This window comes from Grammomys surdaster, unplaced genomic scaffold (genome assembly GCF_004785775.1).
Source record: "Grammomys surdaster isolate TR1022 unplaced genomic scaffold, NIH_TR_1.0 126063, whole genome shotgun sequence".
Taxonomy (NCBI): Eukaryota; Metazoa; Chordata; class Mammalia; order Rodentia; family Muridae; genus Grammomys; species Grammomys surdaster.
The window spans coordinates 3,045,570-3,060,827 of NW_021620873.1; positions in this window are offsets into that span (position 1 = coordinate 3,045,570).

Consider the following 15,258-nt stretch of genomic DNA (forward strand, 5'->3'; position numbering starts at 1 on the left):
TTCTATGAGGATGTGCCCCCATCCTCAAATTTCCCCACACTGTGGCATCCAGCCTTCATGTGACCAAGGATCTCCTCTCCCACCTATGCTCAACTAGGCCATCCTCCCCTACATATATAGCTGGAGCCATGAGTCCCTCCCTATGTGCTCCCAGGCTGGTGGTTTAGACCCTGGGAGCTCTGGTTGGTTGGTATTGTTGCTCTCCTCATGGGGCCACAAACCCTTTCAACTCCTTCAGTCTTCTCTCTAACTCTTCCATTGGGAACCCCATGACCAGTTCAATAGTTAGCTGTGAGCATCCGCCTCTGTATATGTCAGGCTCTGGCAGACCTCTAAGGAGACAGTTATATCGGGTTCCTGTCAGCATGCACTTCCTGACATCCACATCAGTGTCTACCTTTGATGACTGCACATGGGATGGATATCCAAGTGGAACAGTCTCCAGACGGCCCCTCCTTCAGTTTCTGTCCCACACTTTGTCTCCATATTTGCTCCCACAAGTATTTTGTTACTCCTTCTAAGAAGGACCGAAGCACCCACACTTTGGTCTTCCTTCTTCATGAGTTTCATGTGGTCTGTGAGTTGGATCCTGGGTATTGCGAGCTTTTGGGCTAATATCCACTTATCACTGAGTACATACCATGAGTGTTCTTCTGTGACTGGGTTACTTCACTCAGGATGACATTTTCTAGTCCCATCCATTTGCCTAAGAATTTGACAAATTGTATGTTTTAGTTACTTTTCATTATCCAAGTGGCGCTTCCAAATTTTAGAATCATCCAAAAAGCTTGTTGTTACCAAGAGTATGCTTTCTGAATCTGCACTGTCAGAAAGAAAGAAAAAAATATAAAGCTCAAACAAGCTCCATAGCACAACAGCACAAGATAAAACCACCATCACCATTCACCATGGATGCTTTCTGAGATCAAGGGCACAGTCTTGAAAGAGACTTTGCCTATGCTTCCCCACCACAATAAGGTCATGGTGTTTGCATCCCAGTGCAGTCTGAGCTGCTTCTGAACTTTGCAATGGGTGATACAGTGCATCTCTGGGAAGTATCTGAATGGATCTAGTGAAGCTTGAGGTTCTAGAGACAGAATTCCATGGCAAACACATACCAAGAGCAACAAAATGGTTTGACTGAGTTCCTACAAAAAAGGAGGTACCAGACTCAAGCTCTCCAAATCCCAAACACAATGACACTGGGCTTTTTCTTTGTTTGTTTGTTTGTTGTTTTTTCCTACATGGCCAGTTTGCTTTTTCTTCTTTGCTAACAACATTGCCAAACATTCTTTTCAGAGGCAGAGGTTTCTCAGTTACAGACTGTGTTTCAAGAAGGAGGGTAGTTGGGTGACAGACGAACACGCAGATACAAAGACATGAAGACAGATCAACACACAGGTGACTGGATGGATAGCTGACACTGGCTTGAGTTGAGTTTGTGTCATTTACAAGTGGAAGAATTCCAAAAGAAATTAAAGTCTGTCCTTTCCTAGCTATTCTCCTCTGCCTCGTATTGCTGTCCTTTGAGTATGATGACTGTTAAGTTCCTGAGTTCTTCTCCTCAGGGTGTGTCCTCCATGTTAATCTGCCAGGAGACTTTGAAGCAACCCTGTTGAGGTGCCTGGGTCCTGGCTTTTGGGAAGAGGAGGGATTACGGGGATGAGAGCAGAGTATCTATGGCTCATAACAAGCAGACATTCCTACATGCCCCTCAGGGACACGGGAACTTGGCTCCCAGGTTCAGATGTCAGCTTCACCCCAGAAACCTACATCAGAGAGGGCATGTTCACAGATAAGCTGCTTCTGGGATGGCTGTTAGTGTTATGGTTAGGATAGAGTGGGGAATGTGGCTGGGGCACCCAGAATCACAAGAAGTCAAAAGTGGTAAGATCTGGAATCCAGTATAGGCTGGTGTTGTCTTACAGGGCCTTGGAAAATTCCACACAGCCACATTCCCAATCTGTAAACAGAAATAAATATGCCTTTCGTGCTTCTTGGGGCTTTTGGAGACTCGATGGTGATTAGAGAGTCATACAATGACACTCTCTGCTTATTAATGTGTTGGGCTCCATGTTCAGCACCCGCCTATGTTCCCTTGTGGAACGTTCCTGAGAGGTAGGTGGTATTATGAGCCTTGTCACAGAGACAACAGAGCCCACAGAAGTTTCCTGTTTTCACATAGCATATTAGTAGCAGAGGCAGAATTGAGACTCACTGTGTGACGTGGGACTGTCCTGTAGCTTCCCTGTGCAGCTCTGACCATTCAGGCAGTAAGAGTCAAATACTCAAAGCATGCTGGGCTCTGAGATTTTTAACTTGTTATATTTTTCTCTAGGTAAATGTTCTTTCCAAAAGCCTTAGCACCCTCAGATAATTTACTGTCTTACTCCAGGCAGATAAACGTTTTAACACATAATCTTGAATCTCAGTAACCAAACTGCGCACTTATAGACTATTCTGAAGGTCTTTGGTTGGTGACCTTCCTGTAGTGATCCAGAGACCTGGGATCGTTCATGTTTGCAATATAGCCATTGCCTGTGGCCCTGGAGTATCCTGCTTCCTCCTTTATATACACATGGAAGACAACAGAAGAGAGACAGGATAACACATGGAAAAGTTCCTATGGTTCAGGACCAGAACTTGGCAACTGAACTTCAGACACATTCCTTGGTCAGAACTCAACCATACCAAAACCTGAAAATGAGGTTTTATTTTAACACATATGTGTCACTGTCCACAAAAGATAACCAGAATTTTCTGGCTTATTCTTTGGCAATCTAACTGAATTTACTTCTGTCTATCTCTGCCCAGGAAACCATGCCAAAAAAAAATTGTCTTCAGATAGATATTTTGAATATTACATGACATATGAGATAGAGGAAAATATCACATCTCCTCATCTGTCACGTGATAGCCATGTGATAAGATTATAGCACCAATACACCCACACGCCCCGCCCCACTAGTGTGTACTCAGCTGGCAGATCACAACCCAACTGTTCTCTCAGAACTGTAAAGACAAATGCCTTACTCAAGATTGTGACCTCTTCATAGGGCAGCTACCAGCCAATGGTGTGGTGATGTACAAGAATACAGACCCAAGTGTCTTGACTCAAGGTGGATCTCAGCTGCAGAGCTCTGGTGGGAATCCATGGAGAGGCTATGACTGTGTCACAACTCAACAATCCTTTTCTACAACCCTAGTCCTCTCTCCTCAACAGATATGGTTTTTAAAGATACCCCTCAATCAACTTCCTCTAGGCAAACTTCATCTCAGATTTGTTTCCTTGGAAACCAACCCATGGGAATTGGTGCCAAAAGTGGTTTAAATGAGCAGACTCTAAGGTGGGGCTTTCAGGCTGGACTACCTGCTAAGTGGCTGACAATGCAGACACCACCATGGTTGTCATGGAGAACGAATACTGTCCCCCTCCCACCCCTATCAGATGCCATGGCAATTAGATCATTAACCTTCACCAGGAATAGCCAGGAGTTGGGGTGGCCATGGAAGAGATGGGTGGGGATGAGAGTCTCTCTGACCCTAGAGAAGTATGAGGAGGTAGTAATTGCAAGGACTGTGGAATCAGAAGACTCTGCAGCAATCCACACACTGGCTGAGGGTGTTTAGTTATACATTAAAGCTAAATTGGATGCCATATGGTATCTTTGGCTGGGCAATAAGTCTTTTATTTTTTTATTTTTTATTTTTTTTTGTATCCAAAACACAGAAGAATACCAAGGACCAGGCCACATATTTAATTAAGAGAGAACAATGGTCTGGAGATGGCTGAATTCTCTGCCTTGGAAAATTCGAGGTGAAGCCCCAGATTCCCTTGGTATATCATTCACTGAATACACTCTGTATATATTCCCTCAGTGCTCAACTCGTCCCATCATAGGTTAGTGCTTTCTTGGTGCCAAAACCTATCTTAGTTCAAGATTTGCAACCAAATACCATAGATTGGGTGTGTGGAGGCATTTGTCTCTGTTGTGGAGGCTATAATTGCAAGTTATAGTGCCAGCTCCACTGGGTAGGGGGACGACTTCTCTTCTTACACATGGCCACCTCTGACTATGTCCTCATCTGGCCAAAAAAAAAAAAAATGGAAGGAGGAGAATACAAAGGTAGGATACACACACACACACACACACACACACACACACACACACACAGAGAGAGAAAGAGAGAGAGAGAGAGAGAGAGAGAGAGAGAGAGAGAGAGAGAGAGATTGGAGGTGGTGGGAGTTCCTTCTCATTATTCTGATACCAGTACTATGTGATTAAGGCTCCAGACCTTTGACCTTATTTAGTCCTGATCACTGCCTAAAATCTCCATCACCATATATAATCATAACACAATTGGCACTTTAACATGTGTATTTAGGTGACATAATTCAGTCCATAGCACCCCTTTCCTTGGTGACTATTCAGGCTTCTGTTTTGCATGAATACATACATTGCCCCTGTCACCTTATATCTTTGACACCAACCAACTAGGGTTTAGTTACATGTGAAGAGGAAGCCCTAAGCCTTCAAGACAGGATATGCATGCTTCCTAAAGGTGCCAGCATTCATGTCCCTGTAGGAGACCGGAGAGTATGCATGAGACTGGACGGAGGGTCCTGGACCAGTGGCACAGTCAGATAAGATGAGGGAGAACAATTTGAATGCAGGGAAGATGGTAGCACACTGACAGGATCTCTCAAAGAAGCATGAATAGAATTGTGATCCAAGTTAGGTAAAAATGTGAGATTTCTAATACCACCTTGAATGAAGAAATTACAAGGCTTAGAAGCTAAATTATGTGAAGCCAAATACCCGTTAGTGAACTATATTCTGTAGTTGGGACCAGGAGATGCTCTACTTATCAAAACAGTGAGCCCTGACTGGTGGGCAGGGCATGAATGTTGTTGAGAGTACAGTGACAGCCACCCTCTGTGGTCCAGGATGACAGGAAGCACTATTTCAAAATTGGGGTCCTCGATAGCAGTGGGAATGACAGAGTCTCTGGATGACAGAGGTGGGACTGCAGTGCTCAGCCAGCCAGATGCAAGATGGATGTGATCCCTGCGAAAGGTGGCAAGGTCAGAGTGGCAGCCAAGGGGGTCTTGTGCTCAGGGAGCTCTGGAAAAGCTAAATGGAATCCGGCATGGCTGAGGTGAGCTAGAAAGATAGTCAATGCTGATCTGTAAAACCAAAAAAAAAAAAAAAAAAAGGAAAGCAAAAGGCTGGAGCTGATGTCTCAATAAAAAGTTAGGGTCCATAGAGCAGGGTTACATCTGCCCAGCTTTTAGATCCATCCATGCTCGATATAAGAAGAGACCAGGTTTATAACAAAAAAGATCCTACAGTATATAGCAAGTATATACAGAGTAATTTACCTAGCTCTCCTGTAAAGGGATCCATAGCCACTCAACAGTACGCTGAGGAAAATGTAATCTCAAATATTGAGGTTGTGGCTCCCTGTAACATCATGATCTCCTGATCTGAGTGGGAGACTTGAGTGGTCAGCTATTAAATGGAGTCTTAGCCTAGTTGTATCATTATTAAGCCCACCAGGTTCCCAGCCTGACACAAGGGTCATTTTCCCACCCAAACCTAATATCCTAGGAACTGAGATGTTTGCTAATTGGAAAAGCTATTATACATGTTCCTAGTCTTACAGGTAAGAGCTATCATGTAAAGGACATTGGAAGCTTCTAAAATAGTCCTCTATCTGACACACAAGACTATAAATCAGATACTGTCATGTATGAGGTGAACGATGGAATCAGTTCCATTCTTAGCACCTGAGGATACAGATGGTGTGAGGTCCCCACATCCCCATGCATAGGTCTGATTCCTAGAAAAGCCACAGAGATCCTGAAGAATGAAAGCATTCTTTGGTGATCTCTGTCAGGGAGAAATCTCATGTAGCATCTTAGCCAAGAGCAGGTCTCCTTCAGACCCATGGTCGGGATGTATAGTAACTGGACGAGCATTCTCCATCCCAGTGAGTGAATGGAATCAGACACAGTACATGTTCACCTGGACCAAGAACAGCTTGAAGTACCATCATCCTCCCCAGGGTTATGTTTTCATATCACTGGAAGATTTTGAATGATCAGGAATTTCAGGGAACAATCCACTGGTACATTATTAATGGCATCTGTTGACTATGAACAGGTGAACAGAGAATGGCAACTCCATGGGAGGTGCAAGCTCTAAGAGGGTGGAAATTAATCCCACAAAGACATACGAACTGTCATAACATCAAAAAAAGTGAGAGACTTGAAGCAGACAGAGAGACTTATCCAGTCATAACAGACAGAATATCCTATCTTTCACTTCTTACTGTGAAGAAGAAAGCACAGATCCTGGGTGGTTTTTTGAGTGTTGAGCAAAGCCTGTTCTCTACCTGGCATGAGGCTATGACTCATTTGTCAGGTGACATGGAAGATTGCTGACTGTGAGAAGAACCAAGTCCAGGAAATGGCTCTTCAGCAGCACCAGACTGCAGTGTGAGATGCCCTGCTGCTTGGGCCATATGGCCTAGCAGACCCTAAGGTACCAGGGCTATTGGTAGTGTAGCTCCTAGCGTTTCTGGCGAGCACAGGGCAGGGGTGTATGTCACATTCTTAGACATCTAGAGTTCTAGAACAAAGCTATGGTATCTGTAGCAGAGAAAATCCATCTCAAAGGTCCTGGTATGCTATGAGCACATAGGGATGGAACACATAAAATGAGCATACGGTCAGAATGTATAACCACGAACTGAGTTGTCACACCCATAAAACGAAAGGAGGGGCAGACTCTGGAACAATCCCTTGTAGCTCTGTAGAAGTGTACCCAGCCATGGTCAAGGACAGGGGATCAAGGGATCAGTAAGCTGCATCCTGTAACCCAGACACTCCACGGAACCATATTTAATACTGGTATTTCTCTGTCAACCGCATTGGAGTGTCCTTATAGACAGCTGGTGGTGGAGACGAGGCTAATCTTGTATTAAAGTTAGCTTTGACTACTAACTTGACAAACCTGGGAAGAGGAAATCTCAATAGAGAATTTGCCTCCATCAGATTGTGTTATGGGCCTATTTGTAAATCATTAACTTGATCGCTGATTAATACAGGAAGACCTAGTTCATTGTAGGTGGGACCACCCCTGAGCAAGTAGGGATGAGCTGTATAAGAAAGACAGCTGAGCAAACCAGAGGAAACAAGCCAGTAAGTAGCACTCCTTTATGCTCTCAGCTTCATGGTCTGCCTCTAAGTTCTTCTCTTGAGTTCCCACCTTGGCTTCTCTCCATGATGGATGCTAAGTCAAACAAATCCTTTCTTCCCATGAGGGTGCTTTTGGTCTGTGTCTTATCACAGCAACAGAGAAGCCATGGATTCATGGATGTCCTTAGTGGGTCAGCTTGAGTCCAAACGATTGCTGCTTAAGTACAGCCCCATTTATGGGTGTTCATGGGAGACAGACCTGAGAGGAATAACAGACATTGCCTTGGACTACCCACTATGAGTGGTAAGAGAAATGGTTTGAATTAAGAATGGAGATGAATGTATATCCTTCAGTATTTTATGTGGATTTAGAAAGTGGCAGAGAGTTGGTTTAGGGATCAGGAAGTATAGTAATTTACAAGTTAGGTCAAGGACGTTGGAGGAAGGAGAGCTGTAGGTGGCCAATGTAAATATGGGGTGTGAAGTCTTTCATCTCTCATGTTAAAGCTCGTTAGGGAATATGTGCACTGAATTTCACTGGACTTGCAAGTCAGCAGTTTAGCCAGTCTTATCCTGAAGCAGGACAACAATGAAGAGCTAACCTGCACCATGGCTCTGAGGTGGGGGAGGGGTGTGTGTGTCAAGGAGTCAATTCCTCGATGTGCATGGACCCACTGCCTGGAGAGGAACACCAGCCAGCCAACTTGCTGCATGCATGTCTCTATACCAGTTAGTATTCTGGATGGGGAAGCTAACCCAAGGTGATGTGATGTCAGCTGCGTGTGTGTCTGTGTGTATGTATGTGTGTGGCATGACATCATGGGGAACTCCTATTGATGAGATTCCTTCAGACATGTAAGTGGGTCCCTTCCCAGCCCTCAACATTGGCCTCGACATGTGAGCAGGCTCTTCTGTTATTTTGTTGTTTATTAAAAACAGAATGTCACTTTGTAGTTCTGGCTGTCCTGGAGCTCACTATGAGGACCAGTCTGCCCTCAAACTCACAGAGATCCACCTGCCTCTGACTCCTGAGTGCTGGGATTAAAGGATTGTGCCACCATGCCCTGCTAGGCCTTTCTGTTTCCATTCTGTGAGCTCAGCACCTCATGGGACTTTAGCAGCACACCTAGAGACATAGGAACTCCTGAAAATCTAGGCACCAAGAACATCTCTTGGCTCTTTCTCCTTGTGTCTAATATCAACTGAAAGAACTAAGAAAATTCCCTAAATCTAACATATCAGCCAAAGAAAGGAGGAAGAAAAATTTTCAAAGTGAAAAAAATACACAGTATTAGTTACAGACTGACAAAAATAATAATAAATTCTGGAGTCTACATGCATAATAAGGAGATCGGACACAAGATTCACCCTAATCTATAATCTTCTCACCCCACTTCCGATGGAAGATTATCTCTAAATGTTCTGAGTTGAGCTCCATTGCTTAGATATTATTTTTGTTTTGAGGCCAGCATTTTCTCCATTGGGTAGCCTGGCTGGGGATTTTGGCATGAATGAGATCACTCAGAAGACTTAGTTAGGGTTTCTATTGCTGTGATTGAACAACATGACCAAAAGCAAGCTGGGGAGAAAAGTTGTATTTCAGTTTGCAACTCCACATCACAGTCAGTCACGGAAGGAAGTCAAGGCAGGAACTCAACACGAGAACCTTGAGCGGGGGCCAATACAGAGGCCATAGAGGACTGCTGCTTATTGGCATGGTCCCTGTGACTTGTTCAGCTTGCTTTCTTATGCCATCCTGGACCACTGGCTCATAGTGGCCTGGGCCCTCCCACATCAACCACTGATCTAGAAAATCTCCCACAAGTTTGCCTACAGGCCAATCTCATGGCATTTTCTCAATTGAAAAATCCCTCTCTCCAATGACTCTAGCTTGTGTCAAGTTGAACATCTGTCTGTCTGCCTATCCATCTGTCTATCCATCTATCTATCTATCTATCTATCTATCTATCTATCTATCTATCTATCTATCATCTCTTATCTAACTATATCTATTAATAATCTGCCATTCTACCCCATTCCCTCTCTTCTTTACTAGATTGAGAGACCAAGTTGAACAACAGCCTTGTTCTGGAAAAGACGCTGCTCATGGGGAACTGCATCTTTGCATCCTGAGAGTCTTGAAGATCTTTCTGTTCCTTGTACATAGAGAATACACTCCACAGTACTGCTTGGTTCTTGGGGAATCGTTGAAGTTTAGAACAAAAATAAAACCCATTGGCCCTTTGGGCATCATAGTCAGTTTAGGACAGTTTCAGAACTGTTCTTGGGCCTCATATGGGTCTAACCTGGGAGACTAAAAAACTATGGAAGCATAGGCCCAGTACTCCTCTATCCATCTTCTCTCCACACAACCACAAGCTCTAGCGGTGAAGACTCAATCTCCTATCTAGACACAAATGTCATCAGGCCCTGTGTGGGGTTTTAGGATGCTCTACATGTAATAAGACAGGAAAGTGGCCATGTCTTCATTTTATTTATAATTTAATTAAAGAAATTTAATGTAAAAAGGAGAGAACTCACCGTGTAACTGTGAAGTCTGAAACTCAGGCAGAGCGGAGGCCAGAATTTGATACAATTCCTCAAAGAGTGACATCATTAGGAATGGATCTCTCCCTTTCTCCTTCCCTTCTGTCTCAGCACTGCCTGGATCTGCCTGGGCTCCACTCCCAGGAAAGCCTTTCCAACCTGGAGGGCAAGAGTGGCACTGAGAACTCTCACTGTCATGATCCATGGTGTCCACGATTCCTCTCTCTGCCATTGCCCTCAACTAGGACCCCACTTCTTTTGAAGAGCTGCCATTTTCTTGTTCTTTCCCATCCCAGCTTTCAGAATCTCCCTGGATCTTCTGATGCAACCAGTGGCTCTTGGGCTATGTAAGATAGGGCTCCAGGTCTCAGTTGAACTGGGCTTACCTGCTTTAATTTGGGTACGGTGCCTTGTTAAAAATTGTTGTTCCTCCTTGCAGAAAATCCTACCTTGTTCTTTAACCATGCTTGCCCAGTGCAGAGAATCATGTCTGCCATGGGGCTGGAAGGTGCATTGAAGATAGAGGAGGCTGGTCCTACACAGGTGCTGCCCTGGTCTTTGCTCTCTGGCAGCATGCCCTTTCTGGCTTGAAAGGACTCCCTGTCTGCTGTTTGGCAGATCAATGGGTGACATTGTGCTGGCATTGGTATTTGTCTTAAAAAAAAAATCTCTCCAACTGACCCAATTCCTGTAATGCATAAAAAAATGACAGAAGTAATATTTGTGTTCTTGTTTCACCTTCATTCATTTTATTTGATCAGGGCTGAGCAAAAGTGACATCTCATCAAACTCTAAAGTGTGTTTCAGCACCAGGTTCATCCGAGGGTGGCATTTAAAACACAGACGTGGCAGGAACAAATGTATTTGCCAATCCCGTCCAGCCATGTAAACCTGACCTTTCTCCTGTAGATTTATTGACATGGGCCTGTTTTGTATCATATTTCATTATTGTGCGTGGAAGGATTGAAAGTTCTTCTCCTGGAAAACAACCCAGTTGGGGCTAGAGTGGCCCATAAACCTTTCCTAGGTAGAGAGAAAAGGGAGAATTAGAAAGCCAGCTACTGCCAGGATTAACACAATTCCTCAAAGAGTGTCTTTAATTAAAAAACCTGGTACCAACAGCAGAGGCATCTGGCATCTGTTGGGAGTGTGAACTGCATCTAAGGTAACTGTGGTTTGCTTCCCGTGAGATCCACAACCCCCACTCAGCACGTAACTCATCTCTGATAAATGTACATACAGCCTATGGTAACACACCTCTGACACACTCATAGCCAAAGTCCACCATTGTCAGCAGGAGGCAAAGGACTGGGGATGCTGCATCCAAATTCTCTCTTTTGCTGCTAATTCAATTAGAAACATGGAGTTCTGGGAGTTTCCACAGATGGGGAGTAAACGTGCACCACTGGCATCCTGGATCAAACAATATCTAGAGCCAAATCATGTATAATCGGGTGGACCAGTGTATTCCAGTTCTTGGTGCTTATACTATTGAGTTAGGTTTTTCTGACGTGCTATCAAGACTTGCGCCAGACAGACCAGTGCTGGCCAGCACGCCACTACACTGCATTACCACAGCCTTGAGTTGTCATTTTTGTCAATGTCTATAGTGTCAAGTGTCTCCTGTCTGAATGACAGCTAGCCCTTTTCCTGTTGGGAGTTTCCCTCTCTGCTATTCTCTGAGGCACCCCTGAAGGTTTGAGGAAAATACCCATCTGTAAATTTAGTTATTAGCTAGTTCCTTTGCACTTGACATAGATTCATTTTTGCCTGAGATGCAAGTTCCTGGGAACCAGTATTATGGCCCATTTGGAGGAAACAAGAAAAAGAACTAATAAAACCTCATCTGACCATTGCCCAACACACCAGTTTGGCTTCCTAATGGGCCAAGAGAGGGGACAGGAAACTTCAGTGTTTCCCCTTCTGCAGTTCTCAGTGCCTAAAAAGGCCACAGTAAGCACAAAGCACAGCCACTTTCAGGGTGTGTCTGGGCTGTGGCTTTTGTGGCTTCCCTAACTGAAGTCAGAGAACCTGGAGGTTCAAGAACCAGCCTTAGCCATAAGGAAATCATATTCCTTGTGTGGTTCTCAGCCTCAAAAGAGCCTGGGCTAAGAAAGAAAGCTACTGACTTTTTACCAAAGATGTTCCCTAATGACCGCTGGTGCTAGGGACTGGCTCATAGCACCCTAGAAGAAAGGGACCCCTTCTCTAATGGATGGTTTCTCATTAGAGAAACCAAGATCTAGAGAGGGATAGAAACTTCACCTGGGAGTCCACCTAGTTAGTGACTGAGTGGTCTTAGGTTAGAGCCCCCATCCTCAGTTTTTCCATCATTTCTCTTCTTAGATCCTGGGGCTGGGACACAGGAAGTTAAGAGCTTTGGGTCCAGGTATTTGCTGTGTGTGTGTGTGTGTGTGTGTGTGTGTGTGTGTGTGTGTGTGTGTGGTGGTAGTGGGGCATCTGATTACATCATGGTTTCCTGTAGGGGGTCATTCCAGGGTTGAGGAGGTTTCACATTCACGTAGGGGACACTGGAAACAGAAGTCCTGGATTAGAGTGAAGAGTGGGATGTGGCTTCTGGTTCAGCCTTTCCCCTAGAGACTACCATTCGCTGAGTTATATATTAAAGCAGCGTTTCCAACTTCATCTTCCCACTGGCAAAATGTACACAACTAGTTGACCTTTCACCTAACGGTCCCCTAGCACATGGAGTGTGAGCTCCTTTGCCCTCTGATCACTCTGGGAGATCGATGCCATCATCACCAGTGAGGACCCAGGCAGCTAAGTGATAAAGTAACTCAGCTAGAACACAAAGGATCTGGATTGAGGATCTACTCTTAACTCTTTGGTAATCATCAGCAAAGGATACCAATAATTGATAATAAAGCTAAGTTGGTAATTAATCCAGGCATCGTTGTATGCACCCGTCATCCCTGCCTTTGTCAAGGCTGAACCGGAAGGATCTTAAATGTTTTGTTTTATGTTTTAAGACAGTCTTACTCTGTAGCCCTAGCTGGCCTAGAATTTTCCATGTAGACCAGGTTGGTCACAAACTCTCAGGATTCTGCATGTCATTGCCTCTCAAGTACTGAGATCAAAGGCCCATGCCACTAGGTCTGGCTAGAACGTTATCAGCTTGAGACTGGGCTGGGCTTCAAAGTAAGACACTAGCACAAAAGAATTGCTGACAAACTATAAGCTGTAAAGAACGAGCTCTCACAGCCTTCTGATTCAAACTCGGTGGACTGACACATTGATACCAACCAAGTCTTTCACTCTCTGTCTGGTGGTACTTTGCTAGGTGAGGTCACAGATAAGCTAACTCAGAGACTGTGAGCAACTCACTAGGGGAGGGTGTATCCCCCTTCGTTCATTTTTATGTGTGTGTGTGTGCACGTGTGTGTGCGCGCGAGCGCGCGAGCACGAGCGTACATCCAAATGTGTCATGGCATGGGTGTGGAGGTCAGAGGACAACTTTCAGGAGTCAATCCTTTCCTTCTACCATGTAGGCCTGGAGATTGAGCTCAGCATCCCAGGCATGGCAAGTCACTGTCACAGTGGCCAGCCACCTACCTTCTTTATCAAGACTTCACTCACCCTTTGGATCACTGCTAACCTGTCACCCCGGGACTAAGGACAGTGGCAAGCCTCAGGGTCTGCTGACACTGTTAACTACTTAGTCCTAAACTACTGACTTGGCTTTGCTTTTGCCAGCTATGGAGACCTCAGTCAAGGCTTTTGCCACTGTTTCCCTTCTCTCTCTGCCTCGTGACTTACACGGATACTTGTCCATATCATCCGGTGTCATGGCATAGCTCCTTCCTCTCAGGAACTGTAACAAATCTCTTTCCGTGTTGCCCTTGTCATGAATCAAAAATTCTATTAGTACACTGTACTTCAGAAAGTAGGTGATAATTGTTTGCACAATTAGTATTGAACAAACACAAGTTATTACCCTTCTCCATGAATAAAGAAATAATACATGTTGTGTGTCTGTAATTTCACTTATTCTAGCCCGTTGTTACTGTGAAGCATGGGGCCTCCACTTCTTACCCTTGTAGGCAGGACTCAAAAGCTTCCTGAGGTTTGTCTGAGTTGTGGTTCGCAGCTGTCATCTTCTTAAACTGTCTCTTCTGGCTTCTTCCCAAGAAGAGACTGGAGGGGCACTTCAATTGGGAACTCCATTCTAGAAGGAACGGGAGAACAGACACATCTCAAAAGCCACATTCTCCCTTCTTTTCTGGACACATTGCCTCTACTTTCTGCTGTGAATCAAGGAGATTTTTTATCCTACCAAACATTTTTACCCCATACCAGCCTTTCTTTCATGTATCAACTCATTCCCAGCTCACTTTTAATATAGAGAGGAAGGTCTGGCCTTTAAATGACACTGGTTTCATTTTGCCACAGCCTGGGTCAACATTTCTACTGTTCTAAGGGTAACTTGTCCCTTACACCTGTTGCCTCAGAACCCCTCTTTCACTTCATTCTATAGAGACAGCTTGTTGGGCTCAGACAGAACTTCTGGGTCAGGGTTGGCCCATGGGAGGGGCACACTCCATGATCTGGGATAGCCCTATAGCAGATGCCTCATGTAGGGCTGAAAACCAAGAATGATGTGTGCTCGAGGAGGTAATGTCTCAGGGGACAGAAGATGTACTGACACCAGCAGAGGTAGAAAGAAGGATGTGCTGAGCAGGGGGAAAAGCCTTAGGTCTCCAGAATAGTGTGAAGGTTGCCATGTCACATCTTCCAAACAATCGCCACCCACACAAGAGCAACATGATGTTTAGCGCTGAAAGGTAATGACTTGATGGTTTTGCTTGTTCTGTATCGTCTCAGTGGCCTTAACAGCCAAATCTTCCTCTTGAGGTACCATTTCAAGGCTGTTGTTTTAGGGGGGTTGACACCGTCCCTTCCTACTCCCAGTGTCTGACTCAGTAACTGAACTGTCAGATCCCAACTGGGGAGTGAGGGCTGGGTAGGATGTGGTGAGGTCAAACCGATGATTATCTTATCACTGTGATTGTAAATGGAGTCACTGGGAAAGCAGTGCTTGTCCTTTGGGGAGGCTCATCTGATGAGATGATTCTTGTTAGTGGCCACACTGGTGGCCTGAGGATTAAGCAGGACAGGAACACGGAACTGAAAGAACCAGGGAGATGGGAGACCACTACTTTGCTGCCCTAATTTAAACACTCAGGTAGAGCTGAGACTCAAATTAGATTCTAACCGGACTCTCAGATGTGTAAGCTCAGAGCAGACCCTATATCTGTTCCCTCCACTCTGGCCCTAGGTTTGTGTGTGTATTTGTTTGTTTATCTGTCTTGTTCCATCTTATTTCTCAAAGCTTCCTGACTGAGAATGTTCCTTCCCCAATCTTCTATTCTGCCTGGGTGAATTCTATTCATTCTACAGAGCTCAGCTCAGACATTGTGCCTACTAGACAAAGGCAGGCCCACCCCTGTGGACCTTAGGACAATCTATAATAATGTGTATATTTTGAA